Raw genomic sequence first — 19416 nt, 5'->3', positions numbered from 1 at the left:
GTCAGGATAACAGGTAGATTAGACAAGCTACTCCCCTGGTGCAAAACACACAACAGAGTACCAGATGATATAATATGCAGTACATGCTCAATAACTGCATGTTTGGTAACTGGTTAATTGACAGATGGATGCATAAATGGATGGATGGAAGGAAGGAAGAATGGACTAATGGGAAGACATTAGGAGGCACGCTAGCCAAGCTGTTCAAGCAGGTTGGGCCTTTGTGAGAAGGAAAGGGAAATGGAGAATGACAGTGCAGAGAAAACAAGATACCAAGAATCATCTCCAGAGTATCCAAGTAAAGGAATATGGGAGATACCTGCCCTTCAAAACTTCTGATTCTCCAAAAGACTTAACTACACTCAGAAGTGCGCTTAAATTTTCAATATTACATGAACTTGACCACACACATTATAAAGTAATGGTTTTATTTGTTCTGTGGCACTGTGAAAATTACAAATATTTTATTAAGCCAAAATTTTCAAGTATCTACTAAAATGTTGTTTTAACCTAGCTGATAATGGTACCTCACTTAAACAATCTCTGCCTCTCTAGGGTTTTGCTAACTACCCAAACTCATTATTCACATTAACACTTGTGCAGCCCTCCATCACATAACACACGTCTTACTTTGATCAGCATTTTCAGCTGTGTCGGCTTGGACTTTTTCTTTGGTAATATAAATATCTAAAAGAGTTAAAATGTCTCTTTTTCTCTCCATAGAAATTTCTCAGTGACTTATCCAAAAGCCACTATTAGTTTGCTTCTCTATCATCTTGGTCTCTTCATTCAGCATTTCTGGCTCAGAATTCCTGGGAGAGACTGAGCAGTCGTCGACAGTGGCCTGAGGTTAGGAGTGACAGCCACGCCACATGTAATGATAGTTCAGCACTACGGACAGCAATGTGTATGCTTGTGTGCCCCCCACAAAAGATTTTAAGTGTGTTCTAACTATACCCAGCATGTACCCATATTACACCAGCTTGTACCCAAAAAAGCAATAATAACAGGTGAGATTTATGAATACCTAAAATGTTTCAAGCATTGTACTAATCTCTTTGTTACTATGTTTGGTCTCCTCAAAAACTCTGCAAGATAGGTATTATTATTTCCACTTAAGGATGAAGAATCTAAGGTTCAGAGATACTAAGTAACTTTCCAAATGTCAATAATAAGCCTCCAGAGTGAGTTCTTGATCCCTTTGCTATGCCATCTCGACCCCTACATAAACACATAAGGTTTCCTCCCAAGAATCTGATGAAGCTCGAGTTTAGTGGAGCAACAGTTCACTTCCTGATAACAACCAGTGAAAAGAAGGTCCCATCTCAGAAAAGAAAATATAACCATCAGGTGCCATCCAAGAAAAGTCATCATTGTGCAAAGGAGAGAGAAGGGACCTCTGAAGAAATATATACAGGTTGCTCACAAGGTCTCCGGGGCACATAAACCACAATGATAGGCACATTCCATTTACAAACGCTTGCATGTTTTCATTTCTATGTCTCTGATGTCTACGTTTTTTCCCAAGTATAGCAGTTTTCTAATCAGTCCCGCATGTCTGTTCTCAACCATGTTGCTGAGAGCCAGCCAGGCAAGCTGCAAAGTCCTTGGCCACAGAAGCACCTGACTCCCCAAGGATATGTGCCTTATTATCTTAAATCTAGTAAAGGCTCTTTGATCTCCCTGCTTACACAAGATTGCAGCCAGGCCTTTTTATAGCATCCTTCCAGATCCAGCACTTCCCACTCTCCCAGAGGCCTTTGCTACTCTCTGATATTAAACTCTCTCCCTCCCCTTCCTCATCTCCCATAGCTCTGAGCAGCCATCTCTCTCTCTGGGCCCTCCTTTTGCCTCTATGTCACATCACAGAGAGCTGTAGTCTCTTTTATCCAGGGATATGCAAATAACTATCTCTCTAACTAGACTGGAAACTTATTGAGGACAAGAACTATCTATTAAGGAGGCAGCCTTGATTCTGGAACTACCCTAACTTTAAGCATCATTCCTTTAACTTTCTATGAAGCTATGTTCTTTGGATCCTAATGTTGGCATATAAAATATGGTCGCCACACTCACAGCTTTGGATCTCTCACGTTGAGTATTTCTCGTTCCCCCAGAAAACTACTTCCCAAAACACACACACATATGAGACATATGTATATCTATGCATGAGTGTGTGTATGTTTATATATGTGTGTTTGTATTCTCTGCCACTTAATTGTTGACTTCCTAGGGAACGTTTCTAATTCTTCCCTGAATTTCTAAACTCTGGTACTGTTCCAGGCATGCAGAATATGGCCAGCTATTTGAAAGCTGGATTGAAAGGCAAAGAATGTGCAATAAATGGCTCAAATAACAAAATGAGAACAACTCTCCCACGAGCCTTACCTGGAAAGAGCCTAACCAGCTAAGTCTGACCTGTCTGCATGTGCTGACCAAGAGCAGGGAGACAGCACCCATCTCCAAACCCACTCCCTACTGCTGCCAACAAGGGACTGGGATGGGAAACACTTTTACAACAAGCACCACAAGCAACTTATCCCTCAAACTCCCAGTGGTCACTTTCTATGTGCCATACCCTCCATCTAGGAATAAGAAACTAATGTTGTTTAATGTATAACGGCTTTTAAAAAAATACTGAAGAAAACTGAATTCATATAACAGGAGATAAAAAGGAAGAGTAGACTGGTTTTGGTGAATACCTATGCTGTGTCAGGTTTATTGCTCGTATCATCTCACTCAAGCATCACAACCAACCTGAGAGAAAGAAATCATTTTTGCCATCTCAGGGAGCTCTAGCCCTGATCTGAGCCCTGATCTGTGGGCTCAACATGCAGGCTACAGGCCTGTCACCCTTGCAGGATGCAGGACTAACCGTGCTCCACTCACTATCTGTCTCCACTTCTACAGTTCATCATAGATGGTAAGCCAATTTGAGTACCTAATACAGTATAGTCTACTAATGTTTCTTTATGATAGAAAAACAGTAAAGATTTCCTGTCATAATGTTAAATGCCACTTAAAGGAGTTACAGATGCTGAATCTGAGCAGATTAGCCAAATTATGGTAGAAATTCCAACTCTCAGAATTGTATCCCCAAGGCAAAGTAAAATGTCCGGTGGTGGTTACCCCATTCCTCAACAAAAAACAGCTTTCAAAAATGTGAGGCATATAAAATATTACATTTCTTAAACTCTGTTGGCCTTGGGCCAGTTGCATGTCTTTTTATTGGAGTTAATACTGCATATTGAGGTGCAGGAACTTAAGATAGGCATCTAATACAGTGGATCATTTAGACAAACCAAAATGTAAAAACAGCAATGCGCTCCACACAATGAAACTTGTGTAACATTGATTTTGGTCCTCAATGATTCCTTGCTTTGCAGTGTGGAATCCTTCCCCTCTGGCTGCTGTTCTGGGCAATCAGAGCAGAGAAGCATATGCTGGAAGAGTAGATGAACTTGGTGTGTGCCCTCCAGGTCTCGCTCCTCGGGAGGCCCTGTCATTGCCCTCATGATGCCACCGTATTCTAGCTGTGATATTTCAATCTCAGATCTGGAAAAGGCATGCTTCCACATTCTCTGGATTATCCAGCATCCCTTCCCCATGTTGGAGCACTGCAGTTCCAAAAGAGTCAAGAGTTAGGCTCACTTCCCACCGTGTATGATCTCTACATAAATAGCTGATATTTATTGAAAACTATGATGTGCTTGGCAGTAGGCTAAGCTCATTATATGAATGATTTTATTTACTCTTCACAACTAATTAGGCATATATTTTTCTTAACCCTGTTTTACAAATAATGAAATTGATGCAATTCTTGAAGACAAACTCCACAAGGACTTTATCTTATGTTGCTATAATTCCAGGGCCCAGAACAGTGCTTGACATATAAGTGCTCAAGAAATAATTGTTAAGAAGAGCGACATTACCAACATGGCAGAATAAGAGTTTTCTACCATTTTACCCCCAAAGAATACCAATTTAGACGATCACTCCTAGGCAAGAGTGCCATTATGGAAGTCTGGGAATCAAGGAGAGAAGTTCCATCATATCATTGGAGCAAAAAAAAAAAAAAAAAAAATCCTAGATTGGATGCATTAATAAGGATTAAAGAGGGTAAAAGGAACAGTTTCACTTTACCCATATCACTTCTCCCCCAAGATGGCACAGCTCAGTGCCAAGAGAGACCTTCTTGACCCATGATTTCTCCCATGAAGGAAAGTGAGAGTGTGTGAGTGATCACACAGCTTTCCCAGATGTGCGGGTTGCTGCCAAAGAGACTCAGTTCTTTCTCACCCTGTCCAGAATACTGACTGCATGACCCGGGAGAGGGAAGTAGCTGGGAGAACAGCAGCTAGAGCTCTTGGAAGGCATCAAAGGGACATGGATCCTACTAACAGAGTTGCAGACTCCATCAGGAAGTCCACCAATAAACCACTGTGAATGTCTCACCAATGGATCCTCCCAAGTGGTCTGCAGGCACCCCCAATGCTCTGTGACCTCACCCACACACACACCCCACCCTGTGACCAGCTCCCTGAATATCATGTCCCCTATGGCAGCAAGAGCAATGCTTTCAGACAGCTAGTGAGCACACAGAGAAAGCCAGCCCAGCTCTCCAGAATTGTGAGAAAGCACACAAATTTGAGCATTCAGCACAGTCCTGGGAAAGCAAATGGGAGGCTGTTGGCACCAAGTCTGGCTTTGAAGGATCGAGAGAAGGCACACAATCTTAGGAACTCTCCCTCAAGAGGGAACAAGAAGTATGGAGCAGGAGTATCAATAGAAAAGGTCTAAGAAAGCCTCAGAATCCCTCACACAGATGAAGGTATTTCTCCACTGAAGCCAGTCAGTAAAGACTGGAGGAGTGACTCTTCTTCAAAAGTGAAGGCAGCAATGCAGAACTTCAATGAATATGAAAAATCAAGGAAATAGGATACCACCAAAAAAACGCAATAATTTTCTAGTAACAAACTTCAAAGAACTAGAGATCTGAGATTTTCCCAATAAAAAACACAAAATAGTCATTTTAACGAAGCTCAGTGAACTACAATAAGACACAGAAAGACAATTCAATGAAATCAGGAAAATGATAATAAAATAAGAGGTTTAACAGAGACATAGAAATCAGTACAAATAACAAACAGAAATTCTCGAGCTAAAGCATACACTGATGAAATGAAAAATGCAATAGAGAGCATCAATAGCAGACTGGATGGAGTAGAATAGAAAAAGAGAGTCCGTGAGGTAGAAGACGCATCTTCCGAAATTATCTAGCAAGAGGGGAAACAAAGAAAAAGGAATGAAAGGAATTGAAGAAAGCCTACATGAATGATGGACTACTACTAAAAGCAACAATCACGCATTATTGAAGTCCCAGAAGGAGAAGAGAAGGAGAAAGGGGCAACAAACCTATTTAAAGAAATAATGGCAGTGAACTTCCCAGAACTGGGAAAAGATCTGGACATCCAAGTTCAGGATGCTCATAGGTCTCCAAACAATTTCAATCCAAAAAGATCTTCTCCAAGACACATTATAATGAAACTGTTTAAAATCAAATACAAAGAGAGAATTTCAAAAGAAGCAAGAGAAAAAAACAATTCCTCACATACAAGGGAATCACCATAAGGCTATCGGGGGATTTCTCAGCAGAAACCTCACAGGTCAGGAGACAGTAGGATGATATGTTCAAGGGCCTGAAAGAAAAAAATACCAACCAAGAATGTTTTACCTGGCAAAGTTGTCCTTCAGAAATGAAGGATATATATCAGCTATGCTCATGCTGACCTTTTCTAGGCAGGTCCAAGCTAGTGGTCTACTTGGTAGCATAGCGTCAGGGACAATGCACAAGACTGGGAAGGACACAGACCTGAGTTCTGGTCCCAATTCTACAGGTAAGTGTCATTAGACAAGTCACTTAACCTTTCTCAGCTTCAATTTCCTCAGCTGTAAAAAGAAAATAATAGTATCTACTTTTTAGTGTGTTGGCAGTTATTGTATAATAATACTTAACCTCCCCATACCTAAAAGGAAATAGTAATTTCAACTTCATAAGGTTGATGTGAAAGTTAAGGGAGACTGTAAACTGTGAAATCACTCTCCAAACTAAAAAGGACCATGGAAATGTAAGTCAACGGCAAAAGCAATTATCCTCACAAACAGAAAGATTGAGGGGGGGAAACAGATTTTCCAACATTACCCTAGTCACTGCTTCCACGACCACTTGTCAGAGAAGCCTCAGTCTATCTGCCCTTTGTCTACAGCATACAGCTCACTGAGCCTCAGCGCCACTAGCCAAAGCTCAGGCCAAGAATGTACATCAGGAAATTTCAGGCATAGCCTTAACAAGGATATCTGCAGGAGTTAGGAGTAAAACCTGACATCACAGCCCACTGCTAGCATGCTACCTAAAAGCCCAGCCATATTTCCCAATCTTTGCTGAAATAACTATACCCATGTCGTCTGCTTTCCATTCAAGCCCTACCACCTAGGGATATGATTCAGGTGGGCCTGACCTAATCACACAAGCCCTTCAAAAGCAGAGAGTTTTCTCCAGTTGATCACAGAGGCAGCAGTCAGAGAGACAAAAATAAAGATTCAATGCACCAATGCTAGCTTGCACATTGAGGGGGCCACACGTCATGGAAGATAAGGGCCTCCAGCTGCTAAGAGTAGACTTTCCCTAACAACCAGCAAGGACAAGAGGACCCCAGCCTTACGATCTCACGGAACTGAATTCTGCCAACAAAAATGAACTTGGAAGTGATTCTTCTCAAAGCCTACAGATGTGAACTCGGCCCAGCTGACACTGTGATGCTGGCCCAGAAGACTTGAGCAGAGCCCCCAACCACGCTATGCGAGACATCTGACCCACAGAGCTGTGAGCTCATAAAGGGGTGCTGTTCTAAGTTGCTGAGTTTGTGCTAATTTGTTGTATATTCGTAGAAAACTAATGCAAATATATTCACATAAAATAGTTCATAGATGTTATCATTAAAAGTGTAAGAAAATTGGCAAATGTTTATGATATAACATTTGGGGGTTTTGGGGGGGTTAGAATTTTTTTCTTTTTTGAGGGGAAGATTCACCCTAAGCTAACATCCGTTGCCAATCTTCCACCTTCTTTCTTCCTTTTCTCCCCCTAAAGCCCCAGCATAGTTACTAAAAGACAAGTGGTGTGGTTCCACGCAGGGGTAGGCAACCCGAGCCGCCAAAGCAGAACACACCAAACTTTAACCACTAGGCCATCAGGGCTGGCTTTGGTTTTTTTTAAAAGGAAATAAAACTAAATACACAATATAATCACAATTTTGTTTACTATCTATGCATAGAAGAAAGACTGCATGAAAATACATTAAAATGGCATTAGAGGTAATATCTGGTGAAAGGATTAAGTATTTTAAATTTCTCCCTTATACTTTTCTGATCCAATTTTTCCAAAATGAGGGTATATTGCTTTAATAAGCAGAAATAAAATCAGCAATTCTTCAGCAACTGCCAAGAACAAAGCATCTGGTTTGGAGGGGCTGCTAATGTATTTCAGCTAGTTTATCAACAAGATGCAAAAGAACACTTAGACGGTATCTTTTGACTAATGTTATAAGTTAAGCTCTGTTGTGGAATAAAAATACATAAACACAAGTCAAACACAATGGAACTGTTGTGCCTCTGACCACTTCAGGGCCAGTCCCAGATGTGACATTAATTGTGAAGCCTGCGCCTGCCCAATTTGGCAGCTGAGCAGCCCGGTCTCAGATGCTGTGAATGAACTTTGGAAATGCTGCAATATTAGCCTTCACTGCTAATCCTGCTAATGCACTCACAATCTATTTGACAGGCTGCCCATCACATCCCCTCTGTCAGGGTGAGCAGCCTTCGGAGGTGGCTGTGACAAGGGGATTACTGAAAGGACGTCCGGAAGGAGAGGCTGGCCCTCCCTGCCTTGCGTTCTGACTAGCTTTGTAGATAGGCCACATACCACAGAGGCCACTGGACAGAAGCTTGTCTTCAATACGGACCCCCTGGCACAGAGGTACCAGAGGGAGACGTTCACCAACCCAGAGGGATGAGTGCTTTCTGACAGCTGTGTCATTCCTCCAGTCTCATCATGGAGAAGGTAAACAAGGCAAGTTGAAGGGAAAATTCACAAGGCTGAGGTTTCTGGATGGTTTCTTAATAGCAGAGCTCCCCTCCTCTTTAGAAGGCCTACATGCTGTAGAAAACTGGAAACAGCTCCAGCCTCTTGGGATGAGTCATAGCACACCCCTTCCCCTCCTTTCCCTCTGGCTACCAGCCTCCTCAGTGAGTGGTTGACACTCCATAAAAGCTACATTTACAGCTTGGTCTTCATTAAATTAGCAGGATTGCTTTATTTGCCTTCTAAATTTTCAGGGGTTTCATTTTAACTCTGTCATTTTAAACACAAGGTAGCATGGAAATAAAAGGTACAGCCTTCATGCTAGTGGATTATAATTATTTGCAAAAGCAATACAGGATTTGTTCCAGAGCAAGGCTGCTGCTCCCTTTCTGAAACAGTCCCTTTGAGCCAGGCCCCATCACTCCAGCTGGAGCCAGGGGACAGGCAGCAGGAGACAGTTCCTTCTACTCCAGTTTACCCACAGCGTCCTCATTCACAGCCCAGATGATCAGAAGGAGACTTTTCCAAGAAACACAGTTAGCCAGTTGCCTACTTCTCTCCATTGCCCAGGAAGTCTTCCTCGTACTTATAATCGGGCCAAGGCTTTGCTCTGAGTTCCACCTTAACTAGGAAAATCTCCTCAGGCTCAGGTGCCACAGAAGACACTGGGAATGCTGAGACCAGCAGAACTGGCCGGTGTCCTCAAGGAGCCTGCAATCTGTAAGTAAAGAGACAATTGGGATACAGTGTCAGAAGTGTTATGATTGAGATTTCTGTAGAAGCACATGGGACAGACCCCTGGAGCAGACAGTGAAGGTGAGAGAGTCTGAGGCCATATCCCAAAAAGTCTAGTCTGGATGACCTAAGCCACTTTTCTGCCTTCTCCAGCTGGATTTCAGCCACACTGATCATTGGCGCCTTGCCTGCAAGATGAACCTCTAAAGGGCCGTGGAAAGTCTTAGCCATGTCCCATCAGGACAGCCCCCAGGGAGCCATCTGAGGCCTCCCTCTCTACTCTGCTGTCCGCCCTTGACATGCCCAGCTTAGGTGTGCCAACATTATTCAGGCTCACAAGCTTACACTCTAGACGGTGAAATGAACAGAATCACAGAAGAACATCTTACACACCACACTGCTGTCTCAGACAAGCCGCACCCTCTCCTGCTGGGCAGAGGCATGAGAGCCCTAATGCATGGCCACACGCACCTGCTCCCCCTTGCCCAGAAGGGGCTCCATCCTGAGACGAGACCTTGACAGGTCACCCCACGGAGCAGAAGGAGAGCATCTGCCTTGTGCCTAGAGGTCGAGGCTAGGACCCCAGCCTTCGTCATTCCTGGGCCTGTGCTCAGCACACCTTGGGAGGCCCAAAGCTTTCTCAGCCCACCTCTCCAGCTGCTCCCTCCTTCCCAGGAAGGGCTAAAGCCCAGCGCTCCTCGTCCTTCTTCTCTTCTGGGCGGGGCCTCCCTTCCATGAATCTCAGCTGCAGGGAGGCCCTAGCACAGTGCAGGGACTTTGGAGACCAAAGAACCCCAATCCCAAGGCCTGGTTCCAAGACATACTTTGTCACCTTGTGCTAACGTATATTCTGAACCACTGTTTCCTCATCTGAAAAATGAGAAGAAAAATATCCATAGATGTCAACCTCTCAGACGGTGCTTTGTATGTGGTAAGGACTCAATAAATGGAAGTTCTACAGAATATCTCCTCCCCCGGGTCTGCGTTCTAAATGTCAGCTCGCACTGAGAAATGAAGGGTTCTCATGAGAAAGTGAGGGACCTAGGCCCCTGGGGAGCAGATGAGGGTTTGTTTGTTTTCAAAAGAAGGAAGACGCTGATAGGCGCCTCTGAAATCACCCTGCCAACAGGAGGGCTTTCTAGTAAGGCGGTTTCTGTTCCTGACCCAGAGGCATGCCTCCTAGACCAGAGCAGAGTGTGCCCCAAGGGCCCCATGAGGCACAAAGCCAGCTGTGCACTCAACTTTCTGACTGCACATTTACCTGGGGGTTTTCTGGGCACCTCGAAGAACCTGGTGCCAGCCAAGCAGGCCAAGGATGATGAGCCTATCGTGACAAACAATGAAAGCAACAGGCTGGGAAGGGCCGAATGGATTTCACCCAGCTTCTTCAGAGGCTACGCTAACACATCCTCACCGATACTCATGCTCCATGCCCTCCTGGCTCGTTCCTATAGTGCTGCTCAGAGTGATTTATATGGCAAGGAAATAAACCAATATTAGACACATAAAGAAAACTCTAAACATTGCTTCATATTTTTTCTGCCAGTCAAAAATGCGCTTTGCAGCCAATTGTGAAATGGCCTTAATATCCCCAGCTAAAGCTTATGTAATACCTAGCTTTGGCTCACTCCCTAATTTCAGATTCTGAAGATTATGAATGGAAGATAAAATCTGCAGGGATTCTGTGTTTGTTCTTTGCCACAACTAAGAACCAGCCCATAGATGAAAGGAGACATCCTGCCACCATGGGGGTGGCAGCAGGACCTCTTGTCTCCTACAGATGGCCTTATGCAGGAACTTCCATCTTAACTCAGCAATATGGTTGGTGTGGTCTAACTACTACTGGGCCCTCTTCCTCTGAAATTGGAAATGAGTTTGCCTTCATTGTTTCTCTAGAAATAAATATTTACCATTCAAACCTTTGTGCTCATTATTTCAACATTTGTGTTTCAGTAATTGTTCTTACTTTGAGAGCAGCTGGTTTACTTATTGTGCTTCCGGGACAAGTCAGAATGCCCACATGCTTCAGCATATTTCCTAAAAGTGAGACACAATCAGAAGTCATATGTCAGACCAAGAAGTAGAAAAATCTTAACTTGAAAGAGGAAAGATAATCAACAGACATCAACATCAAGATGACACAGATGTTGGAATTATTAACAAGAATTTTAAAGCAGCCATCATAAAAATACTTCAATGAGCAATTACAAACCCCGGAAACAACTGAAAAGTAGAAAGTCGCAGCAAAGAAACAGAATATATATATTTTAAAAACCATATGGAAGCTTTAGAATTTAAAAAATAGGATCACTGAAATTTTTAAAAGTCTCAACAGCAGAATGAAGGGGACATAGGAAAGCATTAGTCAACTGGAAGATAGAACAATAGAAATCACCCAAACTGAACAACAAAGAGAAAATAGACTGAAAAAAGTGAACAGAACCTAAACACCTGTAGGACTATAAGAAAAGTTGTAATATTTGTGTCACTGGAGTCCAAGAAATAGAGGAGAAAGACAGTGGAGCTGAAAAAAGTATTTGGAGAAATTATAGCTGAACATTTTTCAAATATACAAAAGAAATAATGGCTTAAATTTTTTCAAATATGGAAAAAGACACAAACCTATAGATTTAAAAATCTGAGGAAACCCCAAAATGGATAAACCCAAAGAAATCCATACAAAGAACCATCTTAATCAAACTTCTGAAAATTAAAGACAAAGAAAACATCTTGAAGGCAGCAAAAGAGAAATGACACCTTACATATAGGAGAAAAACAATTCAAATGACAGTAGATTTCTCATCAGAAACCATGGAAGCTAGAATGCAGTAGCACATTTTTCAAGTGCTGAAAATAAAGAACTGTCAACCCAGAATTCTGTACCAGGTGAAATTAGCCTCCAGGAATGAAGGAAAAATAAAGACTTTCTTAGATGAAGGAAAACGAAGAGAATTTTTCATCAGCTACCCATTTTAGACCTACCCTAAAATAATGGCTAAAAAAAGTTCTCAAAACAGAAAGGAAATGATAACAAAGAAACTTGGGACAGCAGGAAGAAAGAAAGAACGATGGAAAAAGCAAAACCGTGGCTAAATACAATAGACTTTCCATCTCCTCTTGAGTTGTCCAAATTACCCTTGATGGTCGAAGCAAAAAGTATAGCGTTGTCTGACTTGGATCTCAATGTATGTAGAGGAAATATTTAAGACTATTATGTCATAAACAGAGAGGATAAAAGAGCTTAAATGGAGGTATCTTCGTCAGTTCAGACTGCTATACCACAATACCACAGGCTCGTTGGCTTAAACAACACACATTTACTTCTCACAGTTCTGGAAGCTGGAAGTCCAAGATCAAGGTGTCAGCAGATCCAGCACCTGGTGACGCTTGTCTTCCTGGTTTGTAGAAGGCAGTCTACTTGCTGGTCCTCACATGATGGAGAACAGAGAGAGGAAGCAAGTTTTCTCATAATTCTTTTTGTAAGGGCACCAGTGCCACTCATGAGGGCTCCACCTCCATCACCTAACTACCTCTCAAAGGCTCCATTTCCTACTACCATCACATCGGGGGTTAGGATTTCAACATAGGCATTGCAGGGGGGGACACAAACATTCAGTCCATAAAAGGAGACAAGATTTTGATGTTCTCTCAAACTGGAAAAACACTGACACCAGCAGATCTTTGCAGTGATGATACAGTTCTGTATCTTCATTGTAATCGCGGCTACAGGAATCTATTCTTATTGCTATTTTCATGAAAAAATAGCGTAAAACTACACACACATTGTACCAATATCAATATTCTGATTATGACACTGTATTATCATTATGCAAGATGCAACTATTGGGAAAAACTGAGTGAAAGGTACATGGAACCTCTCTCTGTATGATCTTTGCAATTTCCTGTAAATCTATAATTACTTCAAAATAAAGTTTTTGTAAAAAACAAGAACTGTTTTAGATTAAAAGACCCTAAAGAAGCAAATGAAATGTGAAAATCTAATTTGACTGGATTCTGATTTTTAAAAATTCAAAAGGTTGGAAAATTTGGGGAAATTTGAATATTGATGGCAGATTCGATGATATTAGATGAGATAAAGTTATTGTCAATTTGCTTTGGTGTGATAATAATGGTGTGGTTATGTAGAATAATGTCTTTATTCCCAACAGATGTGTGTTGAAGTATTTAGGGATGAAATATAATGAAGTCTGGAACTAAACGTCAAAGGGTTCAAGGAGAAAAGTAGAGAGAAACAAATATTACAAAACGTTGTCCACTGATGACTCAATTGATGAGAAAGATATGAGGGTGTTCCTTCTACTAGTCTTTCAGTTATCCTGTATGTTAGTAAATTTTCATTTTAAAAAGTTGGAAGGATGGATTAATGGATAGATATGTGATAAAGCAAGTACAGTAAAACACTAATCATGGAATCTAAATGGGTAATTGGTGATGATGGTGAAAAGCCAAATGAATTTGGGATTATACACATATTTGGGGAATATATTTATATTTTGGGAATATATATGTATTATGTATATGACTGATAGAACTACCACAAAAAAACAATTCTCCCATCATAGTGGGAGTTTTTAACATACTAAAGTCCCAAGTTAAGAACAAATTGAAAAATTAAAAACAATATAGAAGATATGAATCTTATAATTAAAAAGATGAATCTTTTGATACACGGATCTTGTAACAGTTAACAAGAACTCTTCGAGCTGCTGCACCCACCCTAGAGTGTTTCTGCTCAAATATTTCGTGTTGGCCGATCTCTCCAATGACCAGGCCATCGAGACTGTTCCTGAGAGCTACAGCACCATGCCTGCTCTGGTTCTTGGCCTGATGCTGACCCACAGAAGGAGCTATGCATGGTGTGAGATACTGAAGATACTCTGGACTCTGATGCACAGCTTTTGGCTCAGAGTAATATGAAAGGGACCAATCTCCCAAGTAAATCTCATTATTTAAGGCAAGGCTCCATTTCTCTGGAAGCTTGTTTTCCCTCTCTGGTCCTTTGAAAGGAAAAGGATCTAGCCATTCCTGCCCCATCTCCTCAAGCTTTCTTCCACATCCCCAGTAAAATTTCTCATCCCGTGGCACCATCTACCTACAGGCTCCAAGTGGAACCCACTCCTGCAAATGACAAAGAGCAATCCATTCCTGCCCTTGTCATGACAAAACTCCTTATCTTATCTCACTAGCAAGAGAGCTCAATCAAACCAAACACTGAAAGTAAATTAATTATGCTTTATATCTCCCCAGAGATGGCGGAGCTGCTAAGAGCCAGCTCAGTGTTTGGAAAAGAGAAACAAAACTTTCAACCCATTCATCCATCTACCCCACTTTTCTGGGTTAGTCCTTCCACAGTCTCATTGCTGGAGCTGGAACTAGCATTGGCCAGGAAAAACAGCGAAAAATGGCAGCAGATAGCCAGGGCTCTGGTGGCCGAGTGAGAAGAACATTCCTGCAGATGTGTCCATGAAATAGCATTGTGTGACCAGTTTTCTTTAGACCAGGACGTCCTAGCACAGGTCAAAGAAAGGACATCTCTGAAGGAGATTATAGTAGGGCGCCTTTCACTCTGCAGGCTAGTGTTTGCAGAGTGGAAGACCCTCTACAACCTATGCAGTCACACTTGCCACAGACATAGGCCCCTGCCCCTGCCCCAACCCTGCCCCAGGTTGTTTTTTTTTCTCCCTAGGCATACACCACAAAGCAGTGGTGAGTAGGGCACTTACATTCTGTCACCCGACTTCCTCTCTCAACCACACATAATAATCTTTGAACTGATTAATCCATTGGTCTCCATGGAGTTAAAAAGCTTCTCTCATGTTTTCCAGGAGGCTTCAAGAAGACCACCATGGGGCTAGCCTGGTGGCCAAGTGGTCAAGTTCGGGGCTCTGCTTCGGTGGCCCAGGGCTTTGCCGTCAGTTCGGATTCTAGGCTTGGACCTAGCACCACTCATCAAGCCATGTTGAGGCGCATCCCACATAACAGAACTAGAAGGACCTACAGCTAGAATATACAACTATGTACTGGGGGGCTTTGGGGAGAAGAAGAAAAAAAAAGAAGCTTGGCAACAGATGTTAGCTCAGAACCAATCTTAAAAAAAATCAAAAAAAGAAAAAGACCACCAGTGCAAGTGACGTCCTTCTTCCACCCCATTTCAAGATCCCTGGGTTATGATAAAGTGAACATGGGGGAAGATTCTCCTAGGAATAACACAGCTTGGGAGGCAGGCTACTTCAGGATGCTCAGAGAAGCATGACTAGTAATACTCTTACCCTGTGCTTCATAAAGAGCAGTTATTCTAGAAAACATGAGGGTCCAGTTTTTGGTTCAAGTAGTAAACAAATGACTGAGAAAATATGGATGACTTTGACCTCTACATCAACTGAACGAGGTAAGTGGGCAAAATATTATCCCCACAGTAGGAAGAAAACTGAGGCTCAGAGAAGTGCGGGACTTTCCCAAAGTTTCTAAGTAGCAGGAAAAGCTAGAAATGGGTCTGCTGGCCTCTTGCCACAAAGGAAACACAGCTTCTAATTCTTCCTCTGCCACTGACATAAGGTTTGACCTCTACCTAACATTCACGCCAGCAGTGGATTTTTCATCTGAAACATGCAAACTGGCCCCAACCATCATTTTGGCACCAGCGGCGGCCCAGAAAGCCGGGCTGAACGGGTAACAAGAGTGACCACGCCTGTGCCTCTAAGAGCCCCGCCAGGCTGGGGCCCAAGACCTCTGCCTCAGAGACCCTGCCCAAAATGACTGAGGCCACACTGGACTTCCTGATCTAGGGCAGGGCCTGGCCACACCACCCCTGCCGGCTGCAATCCCAGGGACCTCCGTCGGACCACGGCTGTGTGGATTCGAGACGCCACAGTGACTCCAAGGGTCTCCAGCCCGCATTAACCCGGAGCTGTCCTCTTCCTCGTCTGCATCTCTAGCGCTTACATACGCCGACTGCCGGACGCGCCCGCCGGGCTAGCGTTACCCTGAGTTTGCAATCCCGGAAAGCGGGACACTGAAAACTTCAGCGATTCCCCAAGCCCGCCGCCGGACCACGCGCTCCAGCACCCGCAGCTCCGGGCAGCGAGTTCCATCTGCGCCTGCGCGCGGAGCTTGCGCAATGGGCGGGGAAGTGGGTGGGTGGGGTAGTGGGTGGGTGGGGTAGGACCCGTGGGCGGGGCTAGTATCCCGGGGCAGCTGATGCCCTGAAACCCCGCCGGCAGGGAGACAGTTCCAAGGCACCAGATTCCGGAGGGGGACGCTGCCGGGCACACTCCCTCAGTCAGGCCTCCTGCCAGCGCTTCGGACCTGCAGATCCTGTCGGTGGGGACGAACTGATTCTTGGCGCCTCTATGGGCAGGATTCGTGGGGGCGGGACCGGGAAATGTGGGAGCCGTGGTGTCACCGCTCCAGGCGAGGCCCATCTGCGATGTCATAGAACTACGTAAATGAGAAACCGCTGTAGACGTCGCGGAGCCCTTGCGCTCTTGCCAAAGGCCTGTGTAACGTCACTGTGTCCGCGGGAGGATGCCCGTGACGTCACAGCGCCGTAGTCCTCTGGGAGGTGGGATGGGACGCCTTTGAGCCGGCTCTCCGGACACCGAGATTCCTCAGAGGGAGGGACAGGGGGCGGGTTTGATATAACAGGTAACAGGTCCCACGTTCTTGGAGTTGAGGTGACGTCAGGGAGCCCTAGACCATGCCAATGCGTTTCTCCCTCCTCCTCTCCACGACCTTATGCGAGCCCTGAATCCTGCGGCAGGGACGTCCGCAGGAAAACGTCGCCTCTTGCGCCCAAACCCCTAGCTACGTTCCAGAAGGAGGCGGCGGAGCCTTAACCTCTCTCCTAGGGCGAAGCCCCTGCGGGCTGTCCTTTCCCCGGGGCGCTCCTGATCTCTTCCCAGAGCGAGCACCGGGAAGCTCCAGGCTACGCCGAGAGTCTCTCGCGCCTTCTACCCGTCCTGCAGAGAAGTCCAGCCGGGTAGCTCCCCCACCCCCAACCCTTGCGCACTAACCGCAGGCCGAGCAGCTTTGGGAAGGGCCCCAGCTGAACTCCGGCGCGCCAGCGCCACTGGCCTCTTTCTCTCCCGAAAACCTGCCCCGAGACGGAAGGAGGGGGGATAGGACTTTCTAGGGGTGTAGCGGGGAAAAAGTTGGCCCCTGCAGAGTGTGCAGGCAAGAAAACCCACTCAGCGTTTCTGCCTTGTCATTGCCCTTTTCGTGCGACCAACAAGGCGTATGAGCGAGAAACTTTCCCCAAACGTGTCGCCCGGGAATTGTAGACTGTGTGAGGTCTGGTAGCCTGCGTCCCTGGCCTACCCTCTCACTGGCAGTTGCTATTTTTGCACAATGTTTGAAATCACCAATCACGAGTATAGACCGCAACGAGCTACGCTGAGAAGTGCCTTCTGCGTCCACAGGATGATAGCAGTTGTGGGTAGAGCAAGCCAAGGCAGAGGCATTGTGAGTGGGCTGGAGCTCTCCGGGCAGCACTCTGCCCCACTCCCTACCACTTTCCAGAAACTCTGCGCTGGGAACCCATTCTTCCAAGAATGCACACTGGTATTGAAAGTCTCCAAGTTGAAGGGTTTAGGGGTGGGAGGGCGGGGATTCGTGGTACCAGAGGTGGGGTGGGCCAGAAAGGAAAAACCTCCCCCGCACATCTCCTCATTTCGAAGCCTATGCGACGTCCTTGAGGCCTGGCTAACCGCAGAGGCACTATGTGTCCTGAGGGAGTGAGAAATGGGAATGTGAGAGAAGAGATGGGCAATCCCTGGGAAAGGTGGAATCCCAGAAAGAGCAAAGGGACTGGGTGGGGCTCTCTCTCTGGGGTCCTGAGAGGTGCCCAAAGCTCTCCATAGCGACTGTGTGTGTGTGTGTGTGTACTCACGTGCTCTCGTCGTCTTGTAACCACCACATCCCCCAACCTCACCGACTTGGCTCATGCCATCAGCCCTACACAAGCCATGGCCAAGCTCAGACACCACGGCCTGCGCTGTCTGGGACCAAGCCGTCGAAGCCCCAAACCCACTGACTAACCCTCCCTGCGTGCACCTGGAGGTCACATCCTGTTCTCTCCTGGGGCATGTCTTCACGCACCCGGGTGAAAGAGGGATTGGGATCTTGCCTGAGCAGCCAAGATCCTACAGATCGGTCCAAACCTGGCAGCGCCCTGCCCCCCATTCGCAGTGGGCCCTGGAACCAGTCAAGACGGTTCTGAGGGCGAGACCACATATCTACATGAGTGACCCAGAGAGGCTGCAGCCGAGAATGACTGGGGGTTGCAGGCAGGACACGGTGAGGTGCTTGGAGGCCCGGGCCGCCCCTCCAGGTCTGTCCAGCAGGGGGCAGCGCGGCTCCGAAAGCAGAGGGCGGGGCTCATCCGCGCTGGCCCAGCCGAGGCCACGGTGACAAGTTGGGTTCCCGGACTGCAGTGTTCAAGCCCGCACAGGGCCAGGAGGCGTTCCCGGAGGAGGTGGGGGGTGGCGCAGCGAAAGGCTAGAGCATTTTAACTCCTAGAGCCCCAGCCCGCTTTCTCCTGCCTGAGGCTGGGATTTTTGAGTCCCGGTTTCGGGGAAGCTCGGCCCGGCCATCTCCGCGGCCGCCGAGCGCCGGGCACAGAAGCCCGGGCGGCCGCGCTCGGCTTGGGAACGGCCGCGGGTGCCACCGGCTGCGCCGCCCCGCGGTCAGAGCGCGGGAGCTGGGGGAGCCCCGCCCGCCCCAAGCAGGAGAGCCCCCGGCGGCCTGGCCTTTAATTGTGGGAAAACTAGACGCCCCGGGGAAGGTTCAACTTGTGGAGGGAGGACTCAGATTTCTCCTGCTAAACTGCCCGGGCCTCCCAGGGCGCCCGCCCCCGCCATTCCTGACAAGGCTGTAAAACTGTAGGGAATCTTCGCAAGCATGGAGCCGCGCTCCGCCAGGGGACAAGCCCCAGGCCAGAGAACTATGTCTGAGGGATCCTAGCAGAGGAAGGGATGGAGGTTTGGGGCTTTGGGAAGGCAGCGGTGATTACATATTTGCAGCCGGCTATTGGGGGTCAGGCGACAGGGGGACTATAACTAGTCTGAGGCTGTCTGTGAGGGCGCGTCCTTCCCACCCCAAAGCAGAAGCAAGAGGCCAGTAAGGAGTCCTTTGGCTGGGGGAGGTGGGTGACATTCTGTTCCTTTAGTGGACCCTAAGTGACCCCGGCCCCCCCGGAGACGCTGGCATTTCTCACGGCCGATTGACTGGCCTCGGGCTCGGCTTCTCTGTAAGCCCGCAGCCTTTTGGAGGTGAGCAGTGGGGAGACTGAGCCCCTGAGACCAAAGCGGAGGACACAAGGACGAAAATAAACATGGGTGGGGCCCGAAGGCGACTAACACCAAGAAAGACGGGGATTCTCCACCCATCCCAACCCTGGCACCCCCATAAGGCAGAGGTTCAGAGAGTGGGACAGGTTGGAGAAGGGCGCAGAAACCTGCTCCTCTCAAAGAAAGGAGCCGCCCAGTTTCCTGCGTTGGGGAGGGAAATTACCCATCCTGCAA

General features: G+C 46.2%; 1 long non-coding RNA gene across 1 annotated transcript; it reads right to left on the bottom strand.

Annotated features, from left to right (window-relative positions):
* Positions 1 to 3201: 3201 nt before the first annotated feature.
* LOC139075641 (uncharacterized) lies at positions 3202 to 4453 on the bottom strand. Its single transcript, XR_011526253.1, has 2 exons — positions 4300 to 4453; positions 3202 to 3617 (listed from the first exon to the last, which is right to left on the bottom strand). It is a non-coding gene; the product is annotated as an uncharacterized lncRNA (long non-coding RNA).
* Positions 4454 to 19416: the final 14963 nt, after the last annotated feature.

This window comes from Equus przewalskii, chromosome 14 (assembly GCF_037783145.1).
Source record: "Equus przewalskii isolate Varuska chromosome 14, EquPr2, whole genome shotgun sequence".
NCBI classification, from domain to species: Eukaryota; Metazoa; Chordata; class Mammalia; order Perissodactyla; family Equidae; genus Equus; species Equus przewalskii.
The sequence above is the reverse complement of the archived record's forward strand: the minus strand, read 5'-3'. Positions and strand labels throughout refer to the sequence as shown.